Raw genomic sequence first — 18,684 nt, 5'->3', positions numbered from 1 at the left:
TCACATTTTTTTTTTTTCAAAAAAAGTTTCTCGTTTAAGCACAATTTTTTTATGTGTATAATAATCCCACAAAAACATATTAAGATCGGATCATCAGTTTTCAAGTTACAGTGGGCACCGCTTTCAAAAATGCCATTTCGAGGAAACCGCGTTCGTTGCCACATACAAATTACAATGAATTTTTCCTTTCTACCGGTCATATATAATTTTATATAATTTTTGTCCTATCGATTCGAAAATTTTTGCAACATATTTTATCCTAACTGTACTCTAAAATGAGACAATAAAACTTGAAAAAGTAATATCTAGCGAAGTCCCACACATCCGAATAATATGTTACGACTGTTTCATTAGAGGTTATTCAGTCCATCATTGGCTAGCCAAAGGCGGAGTTTGATAACTTCTATTTATACCAACATTATTGGAAATATGAATTATTTTTGAAACTTTTTTCTATCAAGTCTGCCCAGTGTCTTTAAGGTTCTGGAACCCTTTTTATATCCTCAGCCTTTAGGCCTAAGAGGGTATATACACTTTGGTACGACCAAAATTGTGCCTCATCGAAATAATGGTTTTAGACCTGAAGTATGTTTGGACGAAATCCATCCGTTCCTCTGGCTGCCTGATGGGCGCGGTAGCTCTCGATTTGCTTCAAATTTTCATAATATTTTGTCCAAACTTATTTTAAGTTAGGCTATATAGGTCCAGTTCTTCAGGTGCCTTCCTCACAAAAGTTCAAAGATCATCGTAATATTTTGGCCAAACTTAGTTTATGTTAGGCCGTATAGGTCCATTCCTTCAGATACCTCCCCCACAAATATTCAAAGATCAGTTTTGAATATGGACTAAATCGGTATACTCCTTCACCGTACCTCCAACATAAAATTTAGAAAATTTCCAGTTAAACATCTCGTCTTCCGGCGGTGTAATTTTTGAGATAATGACCAAAAAAAAAATCTCTAAAAAACCCTGCTGGCACCAACTAAACCGGGTAGTTTGTAAGATAACCCTCAAAGAAGAAACCGATTTAGTCCAAACGTTGTACATCGTAATGGGGCAAGTCCATACTTCCAGAAAAATTAGCTATAAAAAGAGAAAGATTCCAAATATTATTGAAGACGGACAAAGGAATCTTTTCTCGTGCACAGAAAAAATGTTTTACGAATTTTACATATTTTCGTTTATGGTGTAGTTTTTTCGTACTGTACAGGTACCTCACATAAGATACACGTACAGTTTCTTATATCCAATTCAATTTTATTGATTCAGAATTCATAAACAATAATGTGATAACTTACGTCAAACAATAGTTCTTAGATTACTTAGCATATTTCTATTTTTTAAGCTTACATTTACAATACGTGCTTAATTTGCATATACGCACTATATTCAGAACACAAACAACTTATTAATACATGTGATGTTTCTTATATCCAAGCTTCTATTTTTTCAAATATATGTAAGATTTTCATGAGATGCAAAATCACCATCCTAGTTTTCCCTACATTCCCATTATTTGCTCTCATATTTTCTCTCATGTTTGGTAAATGCTCTCAACTGCGTTCTATTTTTCTTTTGATTGGTCTCATCGTCTTACAATCAACAAATAAATCAAACGCTTTACGATAAACTACCACCGTCTCAAAAACTAACAAACCAAACATATACAGAGCGTTGTAAAAAAAAAGTGATTGGCTGTACGATATAGTTCACATCTAATATTTTTGTAATTTCTTTAATATAAAGGCAACATCTAATATCCCAATCTAGTGCTGATAGATAGACTCAACATGTATGGTTCATATTGTTCTGCTATGCTTTACAATACGATAACAACTACCGTGAAAATCTGCAAAAGAAACGGTAAATTACAACAAGTAGGAAAAGCGTTAATTTCGGTCGGGCCGAACTTTTTATACCCTCCACCACAAATTTCAGTCATTTCGGTGGATTAATGTGGCCACAACCTTCAAAATACCGAAAATCGGAAGGTACTGTTCTATGGGGGCTATATGATGGCGTGGACCTCTACCTACGAATTTCTGGGGGGAAGTTTTATACCCCAAACGAAGACTAAATACCAAATATCAGCCATCTCGGTGTGATAATGAGGCCAAAACCTTTAAAATACCGAAAATCGGCAGATATCATCCTATGGGGGCTATATAAACATTTTATGGTAGAAATGTTTCTTAGCCTCTGGAAATGCAAAATACAAAGTTACAACCGATCCTGTTGTCAAATGGGACTAATACATTCAAAATATATTAAAATGACGCGTACTTTATATGGGGCGTTATATGGGGGTAATACCAAAACGTGGACCTATATAAACCAACTTTGGTAGAAATGTTTTTTGGCCTCTGGAGACACAAAATACCAAATTACAACCAATTCGATGGTAAAATGGGACAAATATCTTAAAAATTCCTTAAAACGACGACGCGTCATTTTGTAAGGGGGCTATACGAAAGCGTGGACCTACATAGTCCGCTTTCAATACCAAAAGTCCTACGTACATATAATAGATTTTCCCAAAATTTCATCCCCCTACGTCAATCCGTTCGGACGCTAGAGTGATTTCCACAGACGGACAGACGGACGGACATGGCTATATCGATGTAGAATTGCACGCTGATGAATATATATAGTTTGTGGGGTCTACAATGATTATTTCGAGTAGTTACAAACGTAGTGACAAACTTAATATACCCCCATCCTATGGTGGAGGGTATAATAATACAAAATGAAAACATTATATAAAGGTTTGGTTGGTGGTGTGGTGGCTGGTTGAACACCATTCCTAAACTGCAGTAATTTTTGCTGTGTAGGTCCCAGATATTTCAGTGCATTTGTTAAAATTTGTTCTAGTTTATCTTTTCTTTGTTCTATGTTGAGAAATTTTCAATCGAATGTTTAGGTCTGTTTTTAAGATGATAAAAAAAACTGAGACTATATGAGGGGTGTTTTAACTAATTTTGTTGACTTGGAAAAAATCACAAACTATAGTTGAACTAAAAATGTAACTTTATTGTCCCTATACAATTAATTTCTGGTGTTGTCACAACCACCGCCTAAAGAAAATGCTATGTTAGCCTACAGGATCGCTATCGTTAAAGTGTTATTAACAACCCACGCTATTTGTTAGTTTGTTGCTTTGAAATTCGGTGCAAAAGAAAATAGGACATCGTTTTTTGGTTAATTAAAATGTCCACAAGTGTAAAAAGTTATGTTTGGGAAACGAAAAATGAACAGAACATATACTGTAATACACTGCAATAGTTGAGGAATTGAAATTGGTTCTCTGGGAGTCGATAGATATTTACTTACTTTCTTAAAAAAATTCCAGACGCGCCGATGTTCTAATTTAAGTCTTCAATTTTGGATGCCATATTTTGTCTCTCCATGGAAATTTTGGCCTTCCCTTGACTGCCAAGTGGCTTGTGGCTCGTTTTCCTATGCCTTTAGGGGGATATCTTTATCCATCCTATTTACATGACCCCAGCCAAAGCAATCGTTGTAACTCTATCCGTTTTACAGTGTCAATGTCGGTAGGCTAGTACCTCATGGTTCATACGACGCCGGTATTGAACGTTAACGCATATCGGTCCATAAGTCTTCCGGAGAATTTTTCTCTCAAACACCCCAAATTCGCAAGTACCCATGTCTCGGATCCATTAAAGGTGTACAGTTGGTCCGAGTCTGTGGACTCTTTTTCAATTTTTCCAAAAGTGGCTGTTACGGCTCACTTTGACCGACCTATTATGTCGAAGTCATCTGTGTATGCCTTACTCAAATCGTTGGCCCTCTACACAACATTTGTTCTATAAGCCGAACTAAGAAAAGATTTCCGTTGCTCTTCGCAATTCGCAAGTGCCCATGCCTCGGATCCATTAAAGGTGTACACTTGGTCGGAGTCTACCAGAAGTCTTGATGTGGACACTTTTTCAAATGTGATAAAAGACATTGTTGTAGCTGTGAAAATTATCTACGAGAATGACCTGTATGATATTTTCGCAGGTTTTACCATTTTTTGAGATATAGAAGTTCAAATCGGGACAATGCACTGACTGCATCACCTCCTTATAAAACATTGTCATGCACCATGCGTCTTAACTAATGAAAACCGCTTACATCTGGGAAGTTTTTGCGGATTCTGAAACAAGAAAAAATTGCCGGAGGGCTTTTTAAGTAAATCGCGGTTAAAGGCTTTTTAGGTTTTCACGATGTTGTTTGTTGCAAGTTCTATTGGAATGGTATTAAATGAAAGGTGTAGCAGTGAAAATGGGACTTGCGGTGTTCAAACAAAATTGTGAAAACCTAAAAAATCCTAAAAATGTGAACTTTGATCGCGATATATTCAAAAAGCGCTCCGGGGACTTTTTGTCTCATTTATGAACATTGTAGTTTCAGATGCAAAAACTTCCCAGGTGCAAGCACCTTCCATTTAAAGTTGCTTCAGGCGGTTAAAGATCTTTTCCAGGATTTGCCGAAGGGTAAATATCTAGTCAATGGTGAACTTGTTCGGTTATAGTTTTTTTTGTGGGGGTTTTCAGACATAAACCACTATAACTTACCCTTTTGTGAACCGATTACAAAAATAATAACTTGTTCGAAAGACATTATTCACCCCTTTAAAAGGAAGAAGGATCAATAGAAATCCGTTGTGAAAAAAGAAGATATGCCCGTTTAAATTTGAAAATGTAAGAAACCCAGATTTTCACAACTTTTACCGTTATAAAAAAAAGGAAGTAACCCAAACGAACTAAAGGCATTTTCGATGTCAATGGATCCCAAAACGATAGAATTTTGCATCAGAATGCTTGAATATTTTTCTGGTCAACTTTTGTAGCACAGTGCCATCTATCGACATTTTCCGAAAAGTTTGCACCTTCTCAAGGTGCGTTCCAATGCTTTTGCGATGTATTAAAGAGTTCTTAATCACTGTCTTAGCTACAATGTTTGTTTTTGTATTGGATCGAAAATCTCAATGGTTTGGGCGTTATATGCTAAAATGTCCAAAAAACGTGGATAAAAAACTTTAAGTCAAAATCGGGAGGCTCGATTTTCGCGGTAGACCTATGGTCTAGTAGACTTTTTTGCTCAGTTCAATCCCAGGAATCAGAAACGCGAAGGGCTCATTAAGGTTTTCAAATCGCCCCGGCCTACTGTAGGCCTATTCTGTAACTTTTATCGATTGAAAAGTTGTTAAAATTTCTTTTGTTTTTGTTACAACAATAAACAAACAAATGAAATTGTTGTAAAATAAACAATGAGTAAAGTTGTTAAAAAATTACAGAATAGGCCGCCTGATTCTCTAACTCATTTTTTGAGATACCGACAAAAATCGGTAAAATTAAAACGCAAAATTATGAATGAAAAGTTCAAATAAAACTTGAAACACTCTTGCTATCGGTAGAACTTTACGACTACTTGTTATGCGTCGCTAACTTACCGAAAAATATCGGTAATTACTGAAATTATGAGCATTTTAATTTTACCGAAAATTGTCGGTAACTCAAAAAATGAGTTAGAGAATCGCTCTACTGCTCATTAATCACTTTAATTTGATTGCAACAACTAGTATTTGCTACCCCTATTAAAAAGGAAAATAGCCCGAAAAGTGTAAAAAACCCTATGGTACTATGTGTAGTGGCTGAAGCGCACGATAACTCTCGAACCAATTAACTTATTTGTTCCAAATGTGGCCTTCGTAATATTTTGTCCAATCTTAGTTTAACCTCGAAGATGTGCAATATCGGTCCGCAACTTCCGGTACCTCTCCTACAAAAATTACAAAAATATCACTAAAATTGTATGTACAATATCCCTTGAACGGATCAACTAATTAGCTCCAAACTTTGGATATCCTAATATTTTGTTCAAATTTTATATTAACTTGTAAAATGATCCATATCAGTCTTCTCCTTATATTACCTCTCCCACAAAGGTTCAACATTTTTGTTTCAGCACACTCTAACTTATTGGTTGAAATTGCAATGAAAATCGCAGTAATTTTTTCTTTATTTTTTAAGGCGGTGCGTAAAAATTAACAAATTTTAGTGCAATTTATATAAATGCGTAATTTCAAACACAAATTATTGCAAAAACAGTAGTTTCAACAGAATGTACTTGAAAGTAAACACAAACTGCTTAATTTTAAACATAAAGTGTTGCAAAAACTGCAATTGCAACAGAATGTGCTTGAAATTAGACACAAACAGTAGCAAATTTATTTTCGTAAAACAAAAAAAATTGTATTTTTCAAGCAAACGAACAACAAAACTTAAAAAAAATGAATGTTAGTTGATCACTGTTCCTTGTTCGAAGCGGACGAAAGATTGTGAAAATATTGGGAACAACTCTAGTTTAGTAAAAGCTCTACGATTTTTTTGAAAATTTTTTCCAGGGGTAGATATTGTTGCGCTGATCATGGGAATGTATACTTTTCTTGGGGGACAGACCCGGTTTCCCGGTTATTGGACCCGAGAATCTTGACAACTCGGTTCTGTAGGGCTCATTTCTTTACATTATAGGTGTCTATGGCCTTGGATTTAAGACTTTCTCCTATGGACAGGAGCAAATCTCAAGAACGGGAACAAAATGTTTTTTATATTATAATTTTTTCTATAAATAGCCACTTAGAGAAACCGGGTTGTCAAGATTCTAAGAGCCACATCTCTGGATCCAGAGAAGGTATTACAACATGTAGCACCATTTTGGAAAGGTTAAAGTAGGAGCTACAATCTGGCTTTCTGAGTCGCTTTATGCATGTCCGTCCGTTCGCAACGTACAGGTCGCATTTATTGTTCGATTTGGCTGAAAATTGGGGAAGATCATTTCTTTAGCTTAATGAAGATCGCTATTGCTTTTGGTGAAAATCGGTTCAGATTCGGATATAGCTCCCATATATATTTTCGGCCGATCTATCCAATTTTGATGAAATTTGGAATGTGTGACGGAATTTGGTCTGGAAATAAGTGTGCCAAATTATACCAAAATCGGTTCAGATCGGTCCCATATATATTTTCGCCCGATTTAAGGTATTTGATGCACCAAAGACGCTATGTATGTCTTATTTTGATGAAATTTGGAATGTATGTGACGGCGTTTGGTCTAGAAATATATGTGTCAAATTATATCGTAATCTGTTCACATTTGGATTTAGCTCCCATATATATTTTACCTATTAACAGTGGTGTAGGGTATCATATAGTCGGCCCCGCCTGACTTTGATCCTTTCCTTACTGGTTTTATTTTTTGTTGTTGCTATAATATGCAATTTATAAAGCCAATGTTTATAATTTTGGTTTCATATTTTTTTACGCGTTGTTTAGATTCTGCAGGTATTTTTAATTTATTTTTTAGAGGTTTATACGGACTACGGACTACTACGGTAGATTTGCTCCCAGATTTTTTTTTTAATTTTTTTTTTTTATTTTCCGCGAAAATAAAAACAAATTTTAGAAATTATTGTGCATCTACGGTTGGATATCAAATGCTGTTACTGATTTATGCATCCATTTTCTCAATACAACAAATAAGAAATTTTAAAATATTTTTTCTTTATAAGAGAATAAAAACCGCTATAAAATTTGCGCGTATCGGCTAATTTTGTGAACGCGAACAGGTTTGAAACCAGAATATATTCCTTAAACTCCATACCAAAAATCGTAGATATGCTCGCAAAAAATGTTTTTATTTTTTTTTTTAAATGGAATTGTAAAGGAAATTTTGTTTTTACCGACTGATTTAGTACTGTTCGCAATGAACCGCCCTAGCTTAAATAAAGTGCATGAAGCGACATTTCGTTAAAGTTTATCATTGTTACACTAAATGTTTAATATTTTTACTATACGTTCCTAGTTTAGTTAATATTAAATCCTAATAATCAATAAATAATGTTCTGACATAACAATATCGCCCGAAAACCAATTTCTGTATTTTAGATGTCGGCATTTTTTAAGAATTCGTTTTAATTTCCCCCCATACGAATAATTAAAGGCCAAAACCATTAGCCTGACACCATGTTTTCATTCCTATAATAAATCAATCGAACTACCTTTTGTTCCTTTGAGTCTAACATTCCTTTTACAAAAATAAGAGAATTTGATATTTACAAAGCTCTTATTAAGTTAGTAGTGTTGACGTCTGTCTGGTTGCCAACATTCCATTTAACACCACTTCAAAAAGGTGAAGGATTAAGTTCCTATGTCGTCGTTTGTGTCACTAAACTTCTGGTTCATATAAATGTCTGAATGGAATTCATTGTTCATGGGGTTGGCTACCATTGAAAACACAGGAGTCATTCATTAGTTCTGCATCCTCCAAAACAAGGCGCACACATACCTAAATATGTATGCACTCACTTTACAACTCCAAAGTTGGATGTAACCCTGCAAGTCATTCCACAACACATCCTTCTTGTGAGGCTGCAATGAACTTTGACTTGTTTTCCATGGCGTAACAACAACTAAAAAGTTCAGACCAAAGTACATTGTCGAATGTTGGTTGACTTTTGTTTGTAGTAAAACTAAAAAATCCTCTTTCTGTCTGCCATGAATTGGAGCAGAAATTTTGTTAGTTGTTTTCAGTTTTCTATTCGCAGTCAATTATTACTTTGTTGGGAGTAGGGAGCGTAAATAAAAGTGGAGCACACATATTTGCTTTCTTGTTCCAGGGCCATTGTTTATGTAGCACGTCCTTTCTCTTCCTGTTTCACAAGCACACAAAGGCAGGCGACATACAAAGCTTTGATGTATTGTTACTTTGTAATTATTTGTAGACGGATGTTGGAAACAATTATGGCATGGTTTTGCAGGGGTGTTTTTTTGTATTTGAAATTGTATAAGTAGAAAAATATGTTTTCGGTTTGTCAGGTGTGGGGTTCGAACCCACGCTCCCTCTCGGGAACCAGAGCTTAAATCTGGCGCCTTAGACCGCTCGGCCAACCTGACTACATGTTAGCTCATATACAATATAATATCTGAGGAGTATAAACGGGAATTAGACGGAACTGCAATGACTCTTTAAATACAGTAATATGTCCCAAATTCACAAAAGCAACAGGATATGATCTCTTAACTGCCATCGTACTGAATCTTAAACTCTTTATTTCGATTATTGGAAGCATCAGAAGTAATTTTTTAAAAAAAAAAACCTGAAAACTCACTTTCAGTCGAGAACTCATATAAACCGATATTTCTTCTCCCCACTCATGGAAAACTGTTTATACCCTCAGCCCTTTAGGCGTTAGAGAAACAATTTTTTTCATTTCATACATAGTATTTTCTCAAAAAAAAAAAAAAAAATCATGCCAAATCGTGACCTTTTTTAATATTTAAATGAAATAACGTTATTTTAGTCATTAATAGGCAAAAGTTCATTCATTCCTGCTACAAGAAAACATTTTCGTGAAAGAAGGTGCAAAAGTCATAACCCTAATATACACTTTGATACGACCAAAAATGTGCCTCATCGAAATAATGGGTTTTTGACCTCAAGTATGCCTGGACGAAATCTGTTTCAGACAATTTGGCGTCGATTTAACAGATCGACCGATTTGGTTCAAAATTTGGCTCTCGTAATATTTTGTTCAAACTTATATCAAGTTCGTACAACCCCGGAAGGAGTGGACTTAGGCCTCTGTAGTTGTCACAAAACGTCTTGTCTCCATTCTTACGAGGGTCACTCGAGAATCTTCTGGCCTAGGCAACACACAGTGTCGCCTGGTGCCATTTGATATTTTTTTGGAAAGTTTGACAGTGTTTAACCTAAGCGTACTCAGGGCAGTCTGACATGCGACCATCTGTTGGGTTGTTTTCAGTGGCTTGATTGAGACATCTGCAAAACATGGTTTTTGAACGCTTTTGGTTTGGGTTTGGTTTTAGGACGCGCAGCTACCATTGTTAGCAGCTACTTCACTCGGAGACCTTGAGCTCCATTGTGATCATCCTTAGAAACGTTGTGTGTTGTGGTTGGTCTATTGCAGAGTTGTTGATGTAATGTTGATTAGGTTGTGATGATGATAGATGCCGGTTTATAAACAAATTGTTGTTGGTGGTGACTGGTCTATTTGAGGTGATATACGGTGGTTGGTTAATTGCAGGTTTGTTGAAGTAGAGTGGTATATTGTGGTTGATGTTGTGCGTAATGTGTGTTTACTGGTTTGTTCTGAGGTGAAAAATACGGTGGTTGGTCTATTACTGGTTTTGCTGATGTAGAGTGGTTTGGTGTGATGAATACTGGATATGGGTGTGTAGCTGCTGAAGTTGTGGTGAAGATGTTTATGTAGTGGAGTGATGTACTGTGGATGTGGGTGTGTGCCCGCTGAAGGTGTAGTTCATAGTTGAGCCGATTTGTATCCCCCTGTGTGAAGAAGAATAAAAACGTAAATTGATTGAAGAATAAAAACGCAAGTGAGATTTTTGGCAAATTGGTATACATATGTAGATGGGGTCTATGCCGGAGAATAAAGTCAGAGAATTTATCTCACATCTACCGAAGAATCGATGTCTCCTCGTGAATAGCGAGGGGCACCTACATAGTAGATGTTCGGCCGTCTCCGTTTCTTCTGGATCTTGACATAGCCTACAGTCGTCTACACTACTGTTGTCCCATCTAGAAGTTAGGGACCTGACCATGTTATGACCGGTAGAACCAACTCTCTCTTCTCACTAAACAAGTTAGGGATAAAGACCTCTGTAGGACTTAGGTCTTTATCCCTAACTTGTTTAGTGGGAAGAGAGAGTTGGTTCTATGTTGGGAGTAGCTGGGCCAGATTGCCTTGGATACCTTACAACCAGGTTCCGTTTGCCATCTTTGTCCTGCCTTCTCAAGAAAGAAACCGCGAAGTTTTCGGATGTAGTAGCGCTTTGGTGGTCTGGTAGATGACTTAACTGGTAAGTCAACAGACTGAGAGCCACTCCGTGCTAGTTCATCCGCCTCTTCGTTTCCCCCTATATCACTGTGCCCTGGAACCCAGCAAAGTCCAACGATATCACGTACTTCAAGCAGAGCGTTTTTGCATTCGAGGATAGGTTTTGAATTTATGGTCCACGACTTGAGGCTATCGAGACTATCGACAAAAATAGTCACCGGTCCTTTGAGGCTGCTCCCAAGTTCTTTGACCAACTCCACTGCTTCCTTTATTGCAAAAATCTCTGCCTGAAAAACGCTGCAGTAATCGTTGAGTTTGAAGGATTGCTTAATTTGTGGGTTTTCGCAGAAGACCCAATTTGTGGGTTTTCGCAGAAGACCCCGGCACCTGTGCCATCCTCCACCTTGAAGCCGTCTGTATAGATGGCCAGACCGCCAAGAGGAGGGCTACCACTAGACCAGGCATCCCTGCTTGGAAATGTTACGTTAATTTGGTTGAAGTTGAGTACAGTGGGTATATAATCACTGACGCGATTGGATCCACTAAACTCAAGTAATTCGTTGAAAGGGGAGAGGACCTTTGCATGTCCAGATCGTGAACACTGCCACACACCTGACTCTCTAAGCCTGAAAGCCGTCCTCGCCGCCTGAAAGTGGATAGTGATGTGCAGAGGTTGGAGACCAAGTATCACATTCAGGGCGGCTTGAGGTGTGCTTCTGATGGCACCAGAGATTAGCAGAGATGCGGCTCATTGAACACTAGATAGTTTGGACAGAAGTGCACTGTTCCCGAGAGCAAGTCACCAGACAAGCCCGCCATAGGTAAGAATGGGGAGAACCACCGTATCATACAACCAGTGTATGATCTTTGGTCTAAGACCCCAACTTTTACCAATGGAGTTCTTGAAGGAATAGAGTCCCATAAAACCCCCCTCCTCAGTGTTCCTTTTCCAATTTAGACGTTGGTCCAGGATAACGCCGAGGTATTTGGCTTCCGATGAAAGTTTTTGGGCAACACCGTCCAGCTTTGGTAACGAGAAATCGGGAATTTTGCGCTTCTTCGTGTAGAGTACGAGCTCTGTCTTTGTCTGGATTCACACCAAATAAATTGGCGCGAGCCCAGCGAGACAGCTGCACTAAAGCACGTTGTATTAGGCATGATATGGTCGGCAAGAATTTGCCGCTTATGAGGATAACAACATCGTCAGCGTAGGCTACCACCTTCGTCCTTAGCTGGTTGAATTTCCAGAGAAGGGGTGATAAAACTCCTCCTTGAGGCGTACCCCCGCAAACCTTTTTTTCTTACGGAACTCTCTCCTAGATGGGAGTTGATGATTCTGCTCTTCAGCATCTCATCAACCCACTTAACAAGGATAGAGGAAACTCCTGCGTGAATTATGGATGGATTCCAGATTCACATTGTTGAAGGCTACCGAGGAAGGTGCAAGTGTGAAGCACGAACACTCCATATTCCTCTCAATATATCCAACCACCTCGTGTAAGACGGTGTCCACTGACTTGCCTTTAATATAGGCGTGCTGCGAGTTGCTTATAATATATGCATCTAGATGAGACCGGATGTCGTAGACGAGTAAGTCTCTCTAGAGCTTTGAGGAGGAAGGGTCTATAGTCCTTCGGTAGTGTGTGACTTGGTTTCCCAGCTTTGGGAATGTAAGTCACCGTTGCCTCCTTCCATGGGTTAGGTATGTACGATAAACGCAGGCAGGCCATATTGATCTCCTTTATCGTTGCCATCCGGTCCTGGAGACATCCGGTCCTGGAGATTTATAGGGCTGGAAGCTGTCTATCGTTCATTTTATTCTTGGGATGCTAGTTAATCCGTCAATCAGATGCTCGTGCTGTGCCGTGGAGCCCTGATTGTGATTCGTTTGCTGCGAGTCACTCTCTTGGTCAGTACAGCCTGGAAAATGCACTTCTGACAGCAGATTTAGAGTCTCTAAACCAGAGTTAGTCAACGTGCCGTTTTCTCGCTTGATGATACCCATGGGTTTGGGATCCTTGGATAGAATCTTACGAAACCTGACAGCTTCGTTAACTCCTTCTATAGACTCAGCGAAGCAAACCCAAGATCTCTGTTTAGCCTTTTTAATTTCACTATTGTACTTATTGAAATTAACTTTTACAGCACCATCTGGCGACGAAAATAGTTGACCACGTCTTTTTTTTCTTAATTTTTGGGAATCAAATGAAGTCATTGGATTCCCAGTCAGGGCTGTACGGCACATGACCCATCAATTCCACGTTTTGTCCGGTGAAACAGGCGCTGGTTTGAATCGATGTGTGAGAGCGCGCATTGTCATGATGCAGAACGATTCGTCTTCTCTTGTTCCTTTTTCGAATTCCTCAGGAGACTTCAGACCAACAAATTGTAGTGTATCACTCTGAATTAACCGTCCTACATATCTCAAACCGTATTGTCCGTCGCCACACGGTCAGTTTTGCCGAAGAAACAGGCGACCATTTACTTCGAAGGTCTTCTTCCATGAACAACTTTCGTTGGATTTGGCTCGCTTTCGAAGACCCAAACGATCGATTCCTTTTTTTGTTTCGGGCTCCTAAGCATAGATTCAAGATTCGCCGTCTGTGACGACCTTATAAATGTCGTTTGAAGCACCGCGATCGTTTTTGTTCACAATTTCTTTGCACAAATCCACAAGAGCAATTTTTTGAGCAATTTGCCAATTTTACTGGATCCAGCGAGAAAATTGCATTTTTGCGGCCAGATGTTCATGCAATATCAAATCTTAGTTGGAGGAAGAAATGCCCAAGGATGTCCCTATCTCACGGTATTTCACATGGCGATCTTGGATTATCCGTTCACACACGTTTTAATTTTTTCTGGCACAGCGGCCGTTTTTGGACGACCCTCACGACCTTCGATTTTTAGCGAGTGTCCGCCACGATTGAATTCATTGAAGCAGTTCTTCATAGTCCTATAGGATGGTCCTTTATCGACATACAATGATTTAGTTTGATCGATGCACCCTTGCCGTGATTATCCACGTCGAAAATTATGTATGTGCATAAGTAAATTCCATTTTTTTTTTTTTTTTTGTAAAGTGATTTTTCATGTCACTGTCAACAACCCAACACATGGTCATATGTCAAACAGACCTGAGTACGCTTAGGCTAAAAACTGTCAAACTTTCCAAAAACAAATGTCAAACGACACCTGGCGACACTGCAAGCTGCCTAGGCCAGAAGGTTTTCAAGTGACCCTCGTATGCACGGAACAAATTTTGTTAATAACTGATGCCTAGTACTTATCAGAAATTTACCAGCGGTCTTGCACAGTTCCGCAAGCAGATCCACCTTATTATTCTTTATCCGATAAAATACTTGTCATGACCTCACTTCGACTAGGTGGTAAATACTCAATCTCGTGCTAGCGTGCAGAAAATAAAAGTCGATGCTTTATTGTATGTTTGTCCATAAGACATTTGACTGCATAAAGTCGATTAATCGAAAGCGACTTACCTATCCTTCCCTATCCTGGTACAGATAGGCCGAATACTGCCAACGTCGTTTTCCTCGCACGTAATTTAAACCCCAATATTATATTTCTGAGAAATTCTTCTATTTGTAAACGAAGTTTAGGATCTCTTTCATCGTCGTTTGGATATATATTTGAGCCTTCTATTCAAATCAATAATATCTGAAGAATAACTATTTAATATAATAAACATATTTCATTTGTCAGGTGTGGGGTTCGAACCCACGCTCCCTCTCGGGAACCAGAGCTTAAATCTGGCGCCTTAGACCGCTCGGCCAACCTGACCACGTATATACTTCTGCGTAATTATGTTTATAAAAACCAACTATTTTCTACATTGTTTTATGTGCCTTATTTAAGCGCTTGAGATCAATTCTTGCTTTCACCAATATCCGAACTTTAACATCCGGTTTACTTGTTTCTTATTTTTTTTTTTTTTCAATAAAAAAAAATTGTTGGTCTGTACATTTTGCATGTCAGGTTTTCAAAGCGTCAAAGGTCACATTTTTTTTAAAAATGCCCTTTTTACATTTTTGTAAATTGTGGATGAAGTAGATTTTCTTACTTTTGTTATTAAAAAGTTTTAGTATAATTACTGTCAGGTGTGGGGTTCGAACCCACGCTCCCTCTCGGGAACCAGAGCTTAAATCTGGCGCCTTAGACCGCTCGGCCAACCTGACGACGGGCAGCTACTTAACAATTGCAATATAATAAACAATTACTTCCTGTTTAATTTAATTCTGTCATATTTGAGATCCATTCTTGCTTTCACTACGACGGCTGAACGATAACTATCTGGATTAACAATAAAAACGCGAATATTTAGCATCAAATATAGTTTTATTGTTTTCTTAAGTAGTCTCCAGCATGATTTATAAGCTTTTTCATGCGCTTAAACCAATTGTTGAATCCCTTTTCCCAATCCGATTTAGAAACGTCCAAGACATTGTTTTTGAAAATTTTTACTGCATCTTCTAGCTACGAAAATCGTTGACCACGCCTTTTTTTCTTGATATGCTGGAATCAAATAAAGTCATTGGATCTCCAGTCAGGGCTGTACGGCGGACGACCCAGCAATTCCACGTTTTGTCCGGTCAAACATGCGCTGGTTTGAATCGATGTGTGAGAGCTTGAATTGTCATGATGCAGAATGATTAGCCTTCCCTTGGATTTGGCTCGCTTTCGAAGACCCACACGGTCGATTAGTGTTTTGCTTCGGGCATAGAGCATAGATCCAAGATTCTTCGTTTGTGAAGATCTTATACACGTCGTTTCAAGCACCGCGATCGTATTTATTCAATTTCTTCGAACCAATCGACAAGAACCTTTTTTGAGCGATTGTCAAATTGGGCTGGATCTAGCGATAAAACCCCATTTTGCGGCAATGTGTTCATCGTATGTTAGTTGGTGGAAGAAATGTCCAAGGATGTCTGTATCTCACGGTATATAATATGGTGATCTTGGATTATCCGTTCACACACGGCTTAATTTTTTCTGGCACAACGGCAGCTTTTGTACGACGATAACGATAAAATTCATTAAACCAGTTTTTAATGGTACTATAGGATGGTCCTTTATCGACATACAAAGATTTAATTTCATCAATGAACTCTTTCCGTGATTATTCGAGTCGAAAGTTGTGAAAAGTGATGGGAGAAAAACGTTCACAAGTAAATTAATTTTTTTAGCAAAGTGATTTTTTCAAGTCACTGTAAAACTGTTGTTGGATTTGGCTCGCTTTCGAAGACCTAAACGGTCGATTCCTGTTTTGTTTCGGGCTCCTAAGCATAGATCCAAGATTCGTCGCGTGGGACGATCTTATAAATGTCGTTTGAAGCACAACGATAGCTTTTATTCACTATTTCTTTGCACAAATCCGAAAGAGCCTCTTTTTGAGCGATTCTCCAATTTTTGTGGATCTAACGAGAAGAAATGCCGAAGAATACCTCTATCTCACGGTTAGGGATAGGTAAGTCGACTTTCGATTAATCGATTAGTCGACTTTTTGCAGTTAAAAGTCTAAAAATCGTGGTCGACTTTTGGATGGAGGGAAAATCGCACGAAAAAAGTTGTGAAAAATGATCGGACGAAAATGTTCACAAGTAAATTCCATTTTTTTGCAAAGTGATTTTTTTCAAGTCACTGGAAACAACACAAGGTCGTATGACAAACTGTCCTGAGTAGCCTAAAAACTGTCAAACTGTCCAAAAAACTTTCAAATGGCGCTTGGCAACACGCTGTGTTAAATCCAGAGATAAACGCGTCGACCACTCGCCTTACGTTTTCGCATGATTCAACATGCGAATGCTCTCACCGTGTTAATCATTTGATGTTTTAATCCGTTCTTTTTTGTTCTTAATTATTTGTTGTTTTTACGCTTGTCGAACCAATTATAAAAAACCTGTTGATCCATACATTTTGCATGTCAGGTGTGGGGTTCGAACCCACGCTCCCTCTCGGGAACCAGAGCTTAAATCTGGCGCCTTAGACCGCTCGGCCAACCTGACGACGAGACAAAAAGTATTTGATCATGTGGTGGGTTCTTTTATCTTATGGATTTTTATCTAAGGGTTCTTTTATCTAAGGTTTTCAAAGGATTAAAGTTCAATTTTTTTTAAAAAAATGCCCTTTTTACATTTTGTAAATTGTGGATGAAGTAGATTTGCTTACTTTTGCAATTAAAAAGTATTATTATAATTATTGTCAGGTGTGGGGTTCGAACCCACGCTCCCTCTCGGGAACCAGAGCTTAAATCTGGCGCCTTAGACCGCTCGGCCAACCTGACGGCAAGATAAAAAGTATTTGATCATGTGGTTTGTTCATTTATCTTAGGGACTTTTTTGTGATCATTAAGTTTACTTTTTACGGAAACACCATAAAAAGAGTGTGCAAAAAAAATAATCATCAATAAAAGGATTAAAGGTCACATTTTTTTAAATGCCTTTTTTCATTTTTGAACATTGTGGATGAAGAAGATTTGCTTATTTTTGCAATTAAAAAGTATTATAATTACTGTCAGGTGTGGGGTTCGAACCCACGCTCCCTCTCGGGAACCAGAGCTTAAATCTGGCGCCTTAGACCGCTCGGCCAACCTGACGATAAGAATAGTCGCGACAAAAACTTGATGTGTTGTTTTGAGTTATGGATTTTCAAGTATCCTTTAAAAAAAGCTCGTCTTAAGGGTTTGTCTTTTGTCTTTTGAATATGTATATATAGTCCCCACGGTGCTCTTGAATCAACTTTAAATGGAAGGTGCTTACACCAGGGAATTTTTTGCGGATTCTGAAACTACAATGTTCGTAGATTAGAAAAATAAAAAAATATCGCCGGAGCGTTTTTTATATAGATCGCGATTCAAGTCGACATTTTTAGTGTTTTTTAGGTTTTCACGATTTTGTTTGGAAACTGCAAGTCCTATCGAAATGGGACAAAACAAAATGTTGTAGCTATGAAAATTCTCTACAAGATTGACATTTATGGTACTTTTATAGGTTTAAACATTTTTTAAATATAAACAAGTGAGCAAAGGCCATAGTCGGGACGGGGCCGACCATGTGTTACCCTACACCACTACCCCTGTGCATAAGCTTTTCACTGGTAAACATTTTTTAGGGAATATAATCCGAATACCATCAAACATACTATGCCTCTTTCTCTCGGGACCAGGGTTGCCGACAGTTTTTGGTCGGAAATCGTCAAAAAAATCGTCAAATCGTCAACAAAATTTGGAAAATCGTCAAAAAATCGTCATCATGATCCAAAACTAGGTTTGGTTACCGTTTGATGCAATTTTTTAGCCGATAGGTTTGTCAATGAGACCGACAACATAAAATATACAACCCACAGCAATAAATATAACCCAATCTCACTTAAAAGTTTGACCACAAAAACTCATTTACTTGAATTGTTTTTAAAGAAACTACCATTTTTTTAAAGTTCGTTCATCAAGAAAGAAAGAGCTAAGATGTGCTACTACTTTTGGTATTTTTGTTGTTGAAAAATATTGCAAAGTCTTGTGGTAAATGGCTATCTGCGAAGCCCTTTTTTATAAAAGCGTTTTGCGATGCCAACGATGACTCGAAAACGAATGCGTCGATTATCGCACATGTGTGTAAGCATTTTAAGAACCTATTAATCTTACCTTAAGGCAAAACAGAATTTTAAACAAACTTTTTTATAAAAAAAAATTTAACTGTCAAAGTCAAAATTTTGCCAATTTTTTTTAAATGTCTCGCTTAAGTGCAGCCTTTTATTTATTTAATAAGCTCACCAAACCATGTGAAGATCGGTCA

At 37.9% G+C, this 18,684-nt stretch overlaps 1 protein-coding gene and 6 non-coding genes across 7 annotated transcripts in view; 1 reads left to right on the top strand and 6 right to left on the bottom strand.

Moving 5' to 3' along the window:
* Positions 1-18,684, top strand: part of LOC141389457 (uncharacterized) — a 91,998-nt gene that overhangs the window by 47,639 nt on the left and 25,675 nt on the right. The window lies entirely within an intron of this gene.
* Positions 8,874-8,957, bottom strand: TRNAL-UAA (transfer RNA leucine (anticodon UAA)). The gene has a single exon. It is a non-coding gene; the product is annotated as a tRNA-Leu (tRNA).
* Positions 14,594-14,677, bottom strand: TRNAL-UAA (transfer RNA leucine (anticodon UAA)). Its single transcript has one exon. It is a non-coding gene; the product is annotated as a tRNA-Leu (tRNA).
* Positions 14,989-15,072, bottom strand: TRNAL-UAA (transfer RNA leucine (anticodon UAA)). The gene has a single exon. It is a non-coding gene; the product is annotated as a tRNA-Leu (tRNA).
* Positions 16,816-16,899, bottom strand: TRNAL-UAA (transfer RNA leucine (anticodon UAA)). The gene has a single exon. It is a non-coding gene; the product is annotated as a tRNA-Leu (tRNA).
* TRNAL-UAA (transfer RNA leucine (anticodon UAA)) lies at positions 17,094-17,177 on the bottom strand. The gene has a single exon. It is a non-coding gene; the product is annotated as a tRNA-Leu (tRNA).
* TRNAL-UAA (transfer RNA leucine (anticodon UAA)) lies at positions 17,406-17,489 on the bottom strand. The gene has a single exon. It is a non-coding gene; the product is annotated as a tRNA-Leu (tRNA).

Source organism: Musca autumnalis, unplaced genomic scaffold (genome assembly GCF_047663935.1).
Source record: "Musca autumnalis isolate F117 unplaced genomic scaffold, ASM4766393v1 scaffold_1, whole genome shotgun sequence".
Lineage (NCBI taxonomy): Eukaryota > Metazoa > Arthropoda > Insecta > Diptera > Muscidae > Musca > Musca autumnalis.
This window is presented reverse-complemented; position numbering and strand designations above follow the sequence as displayed.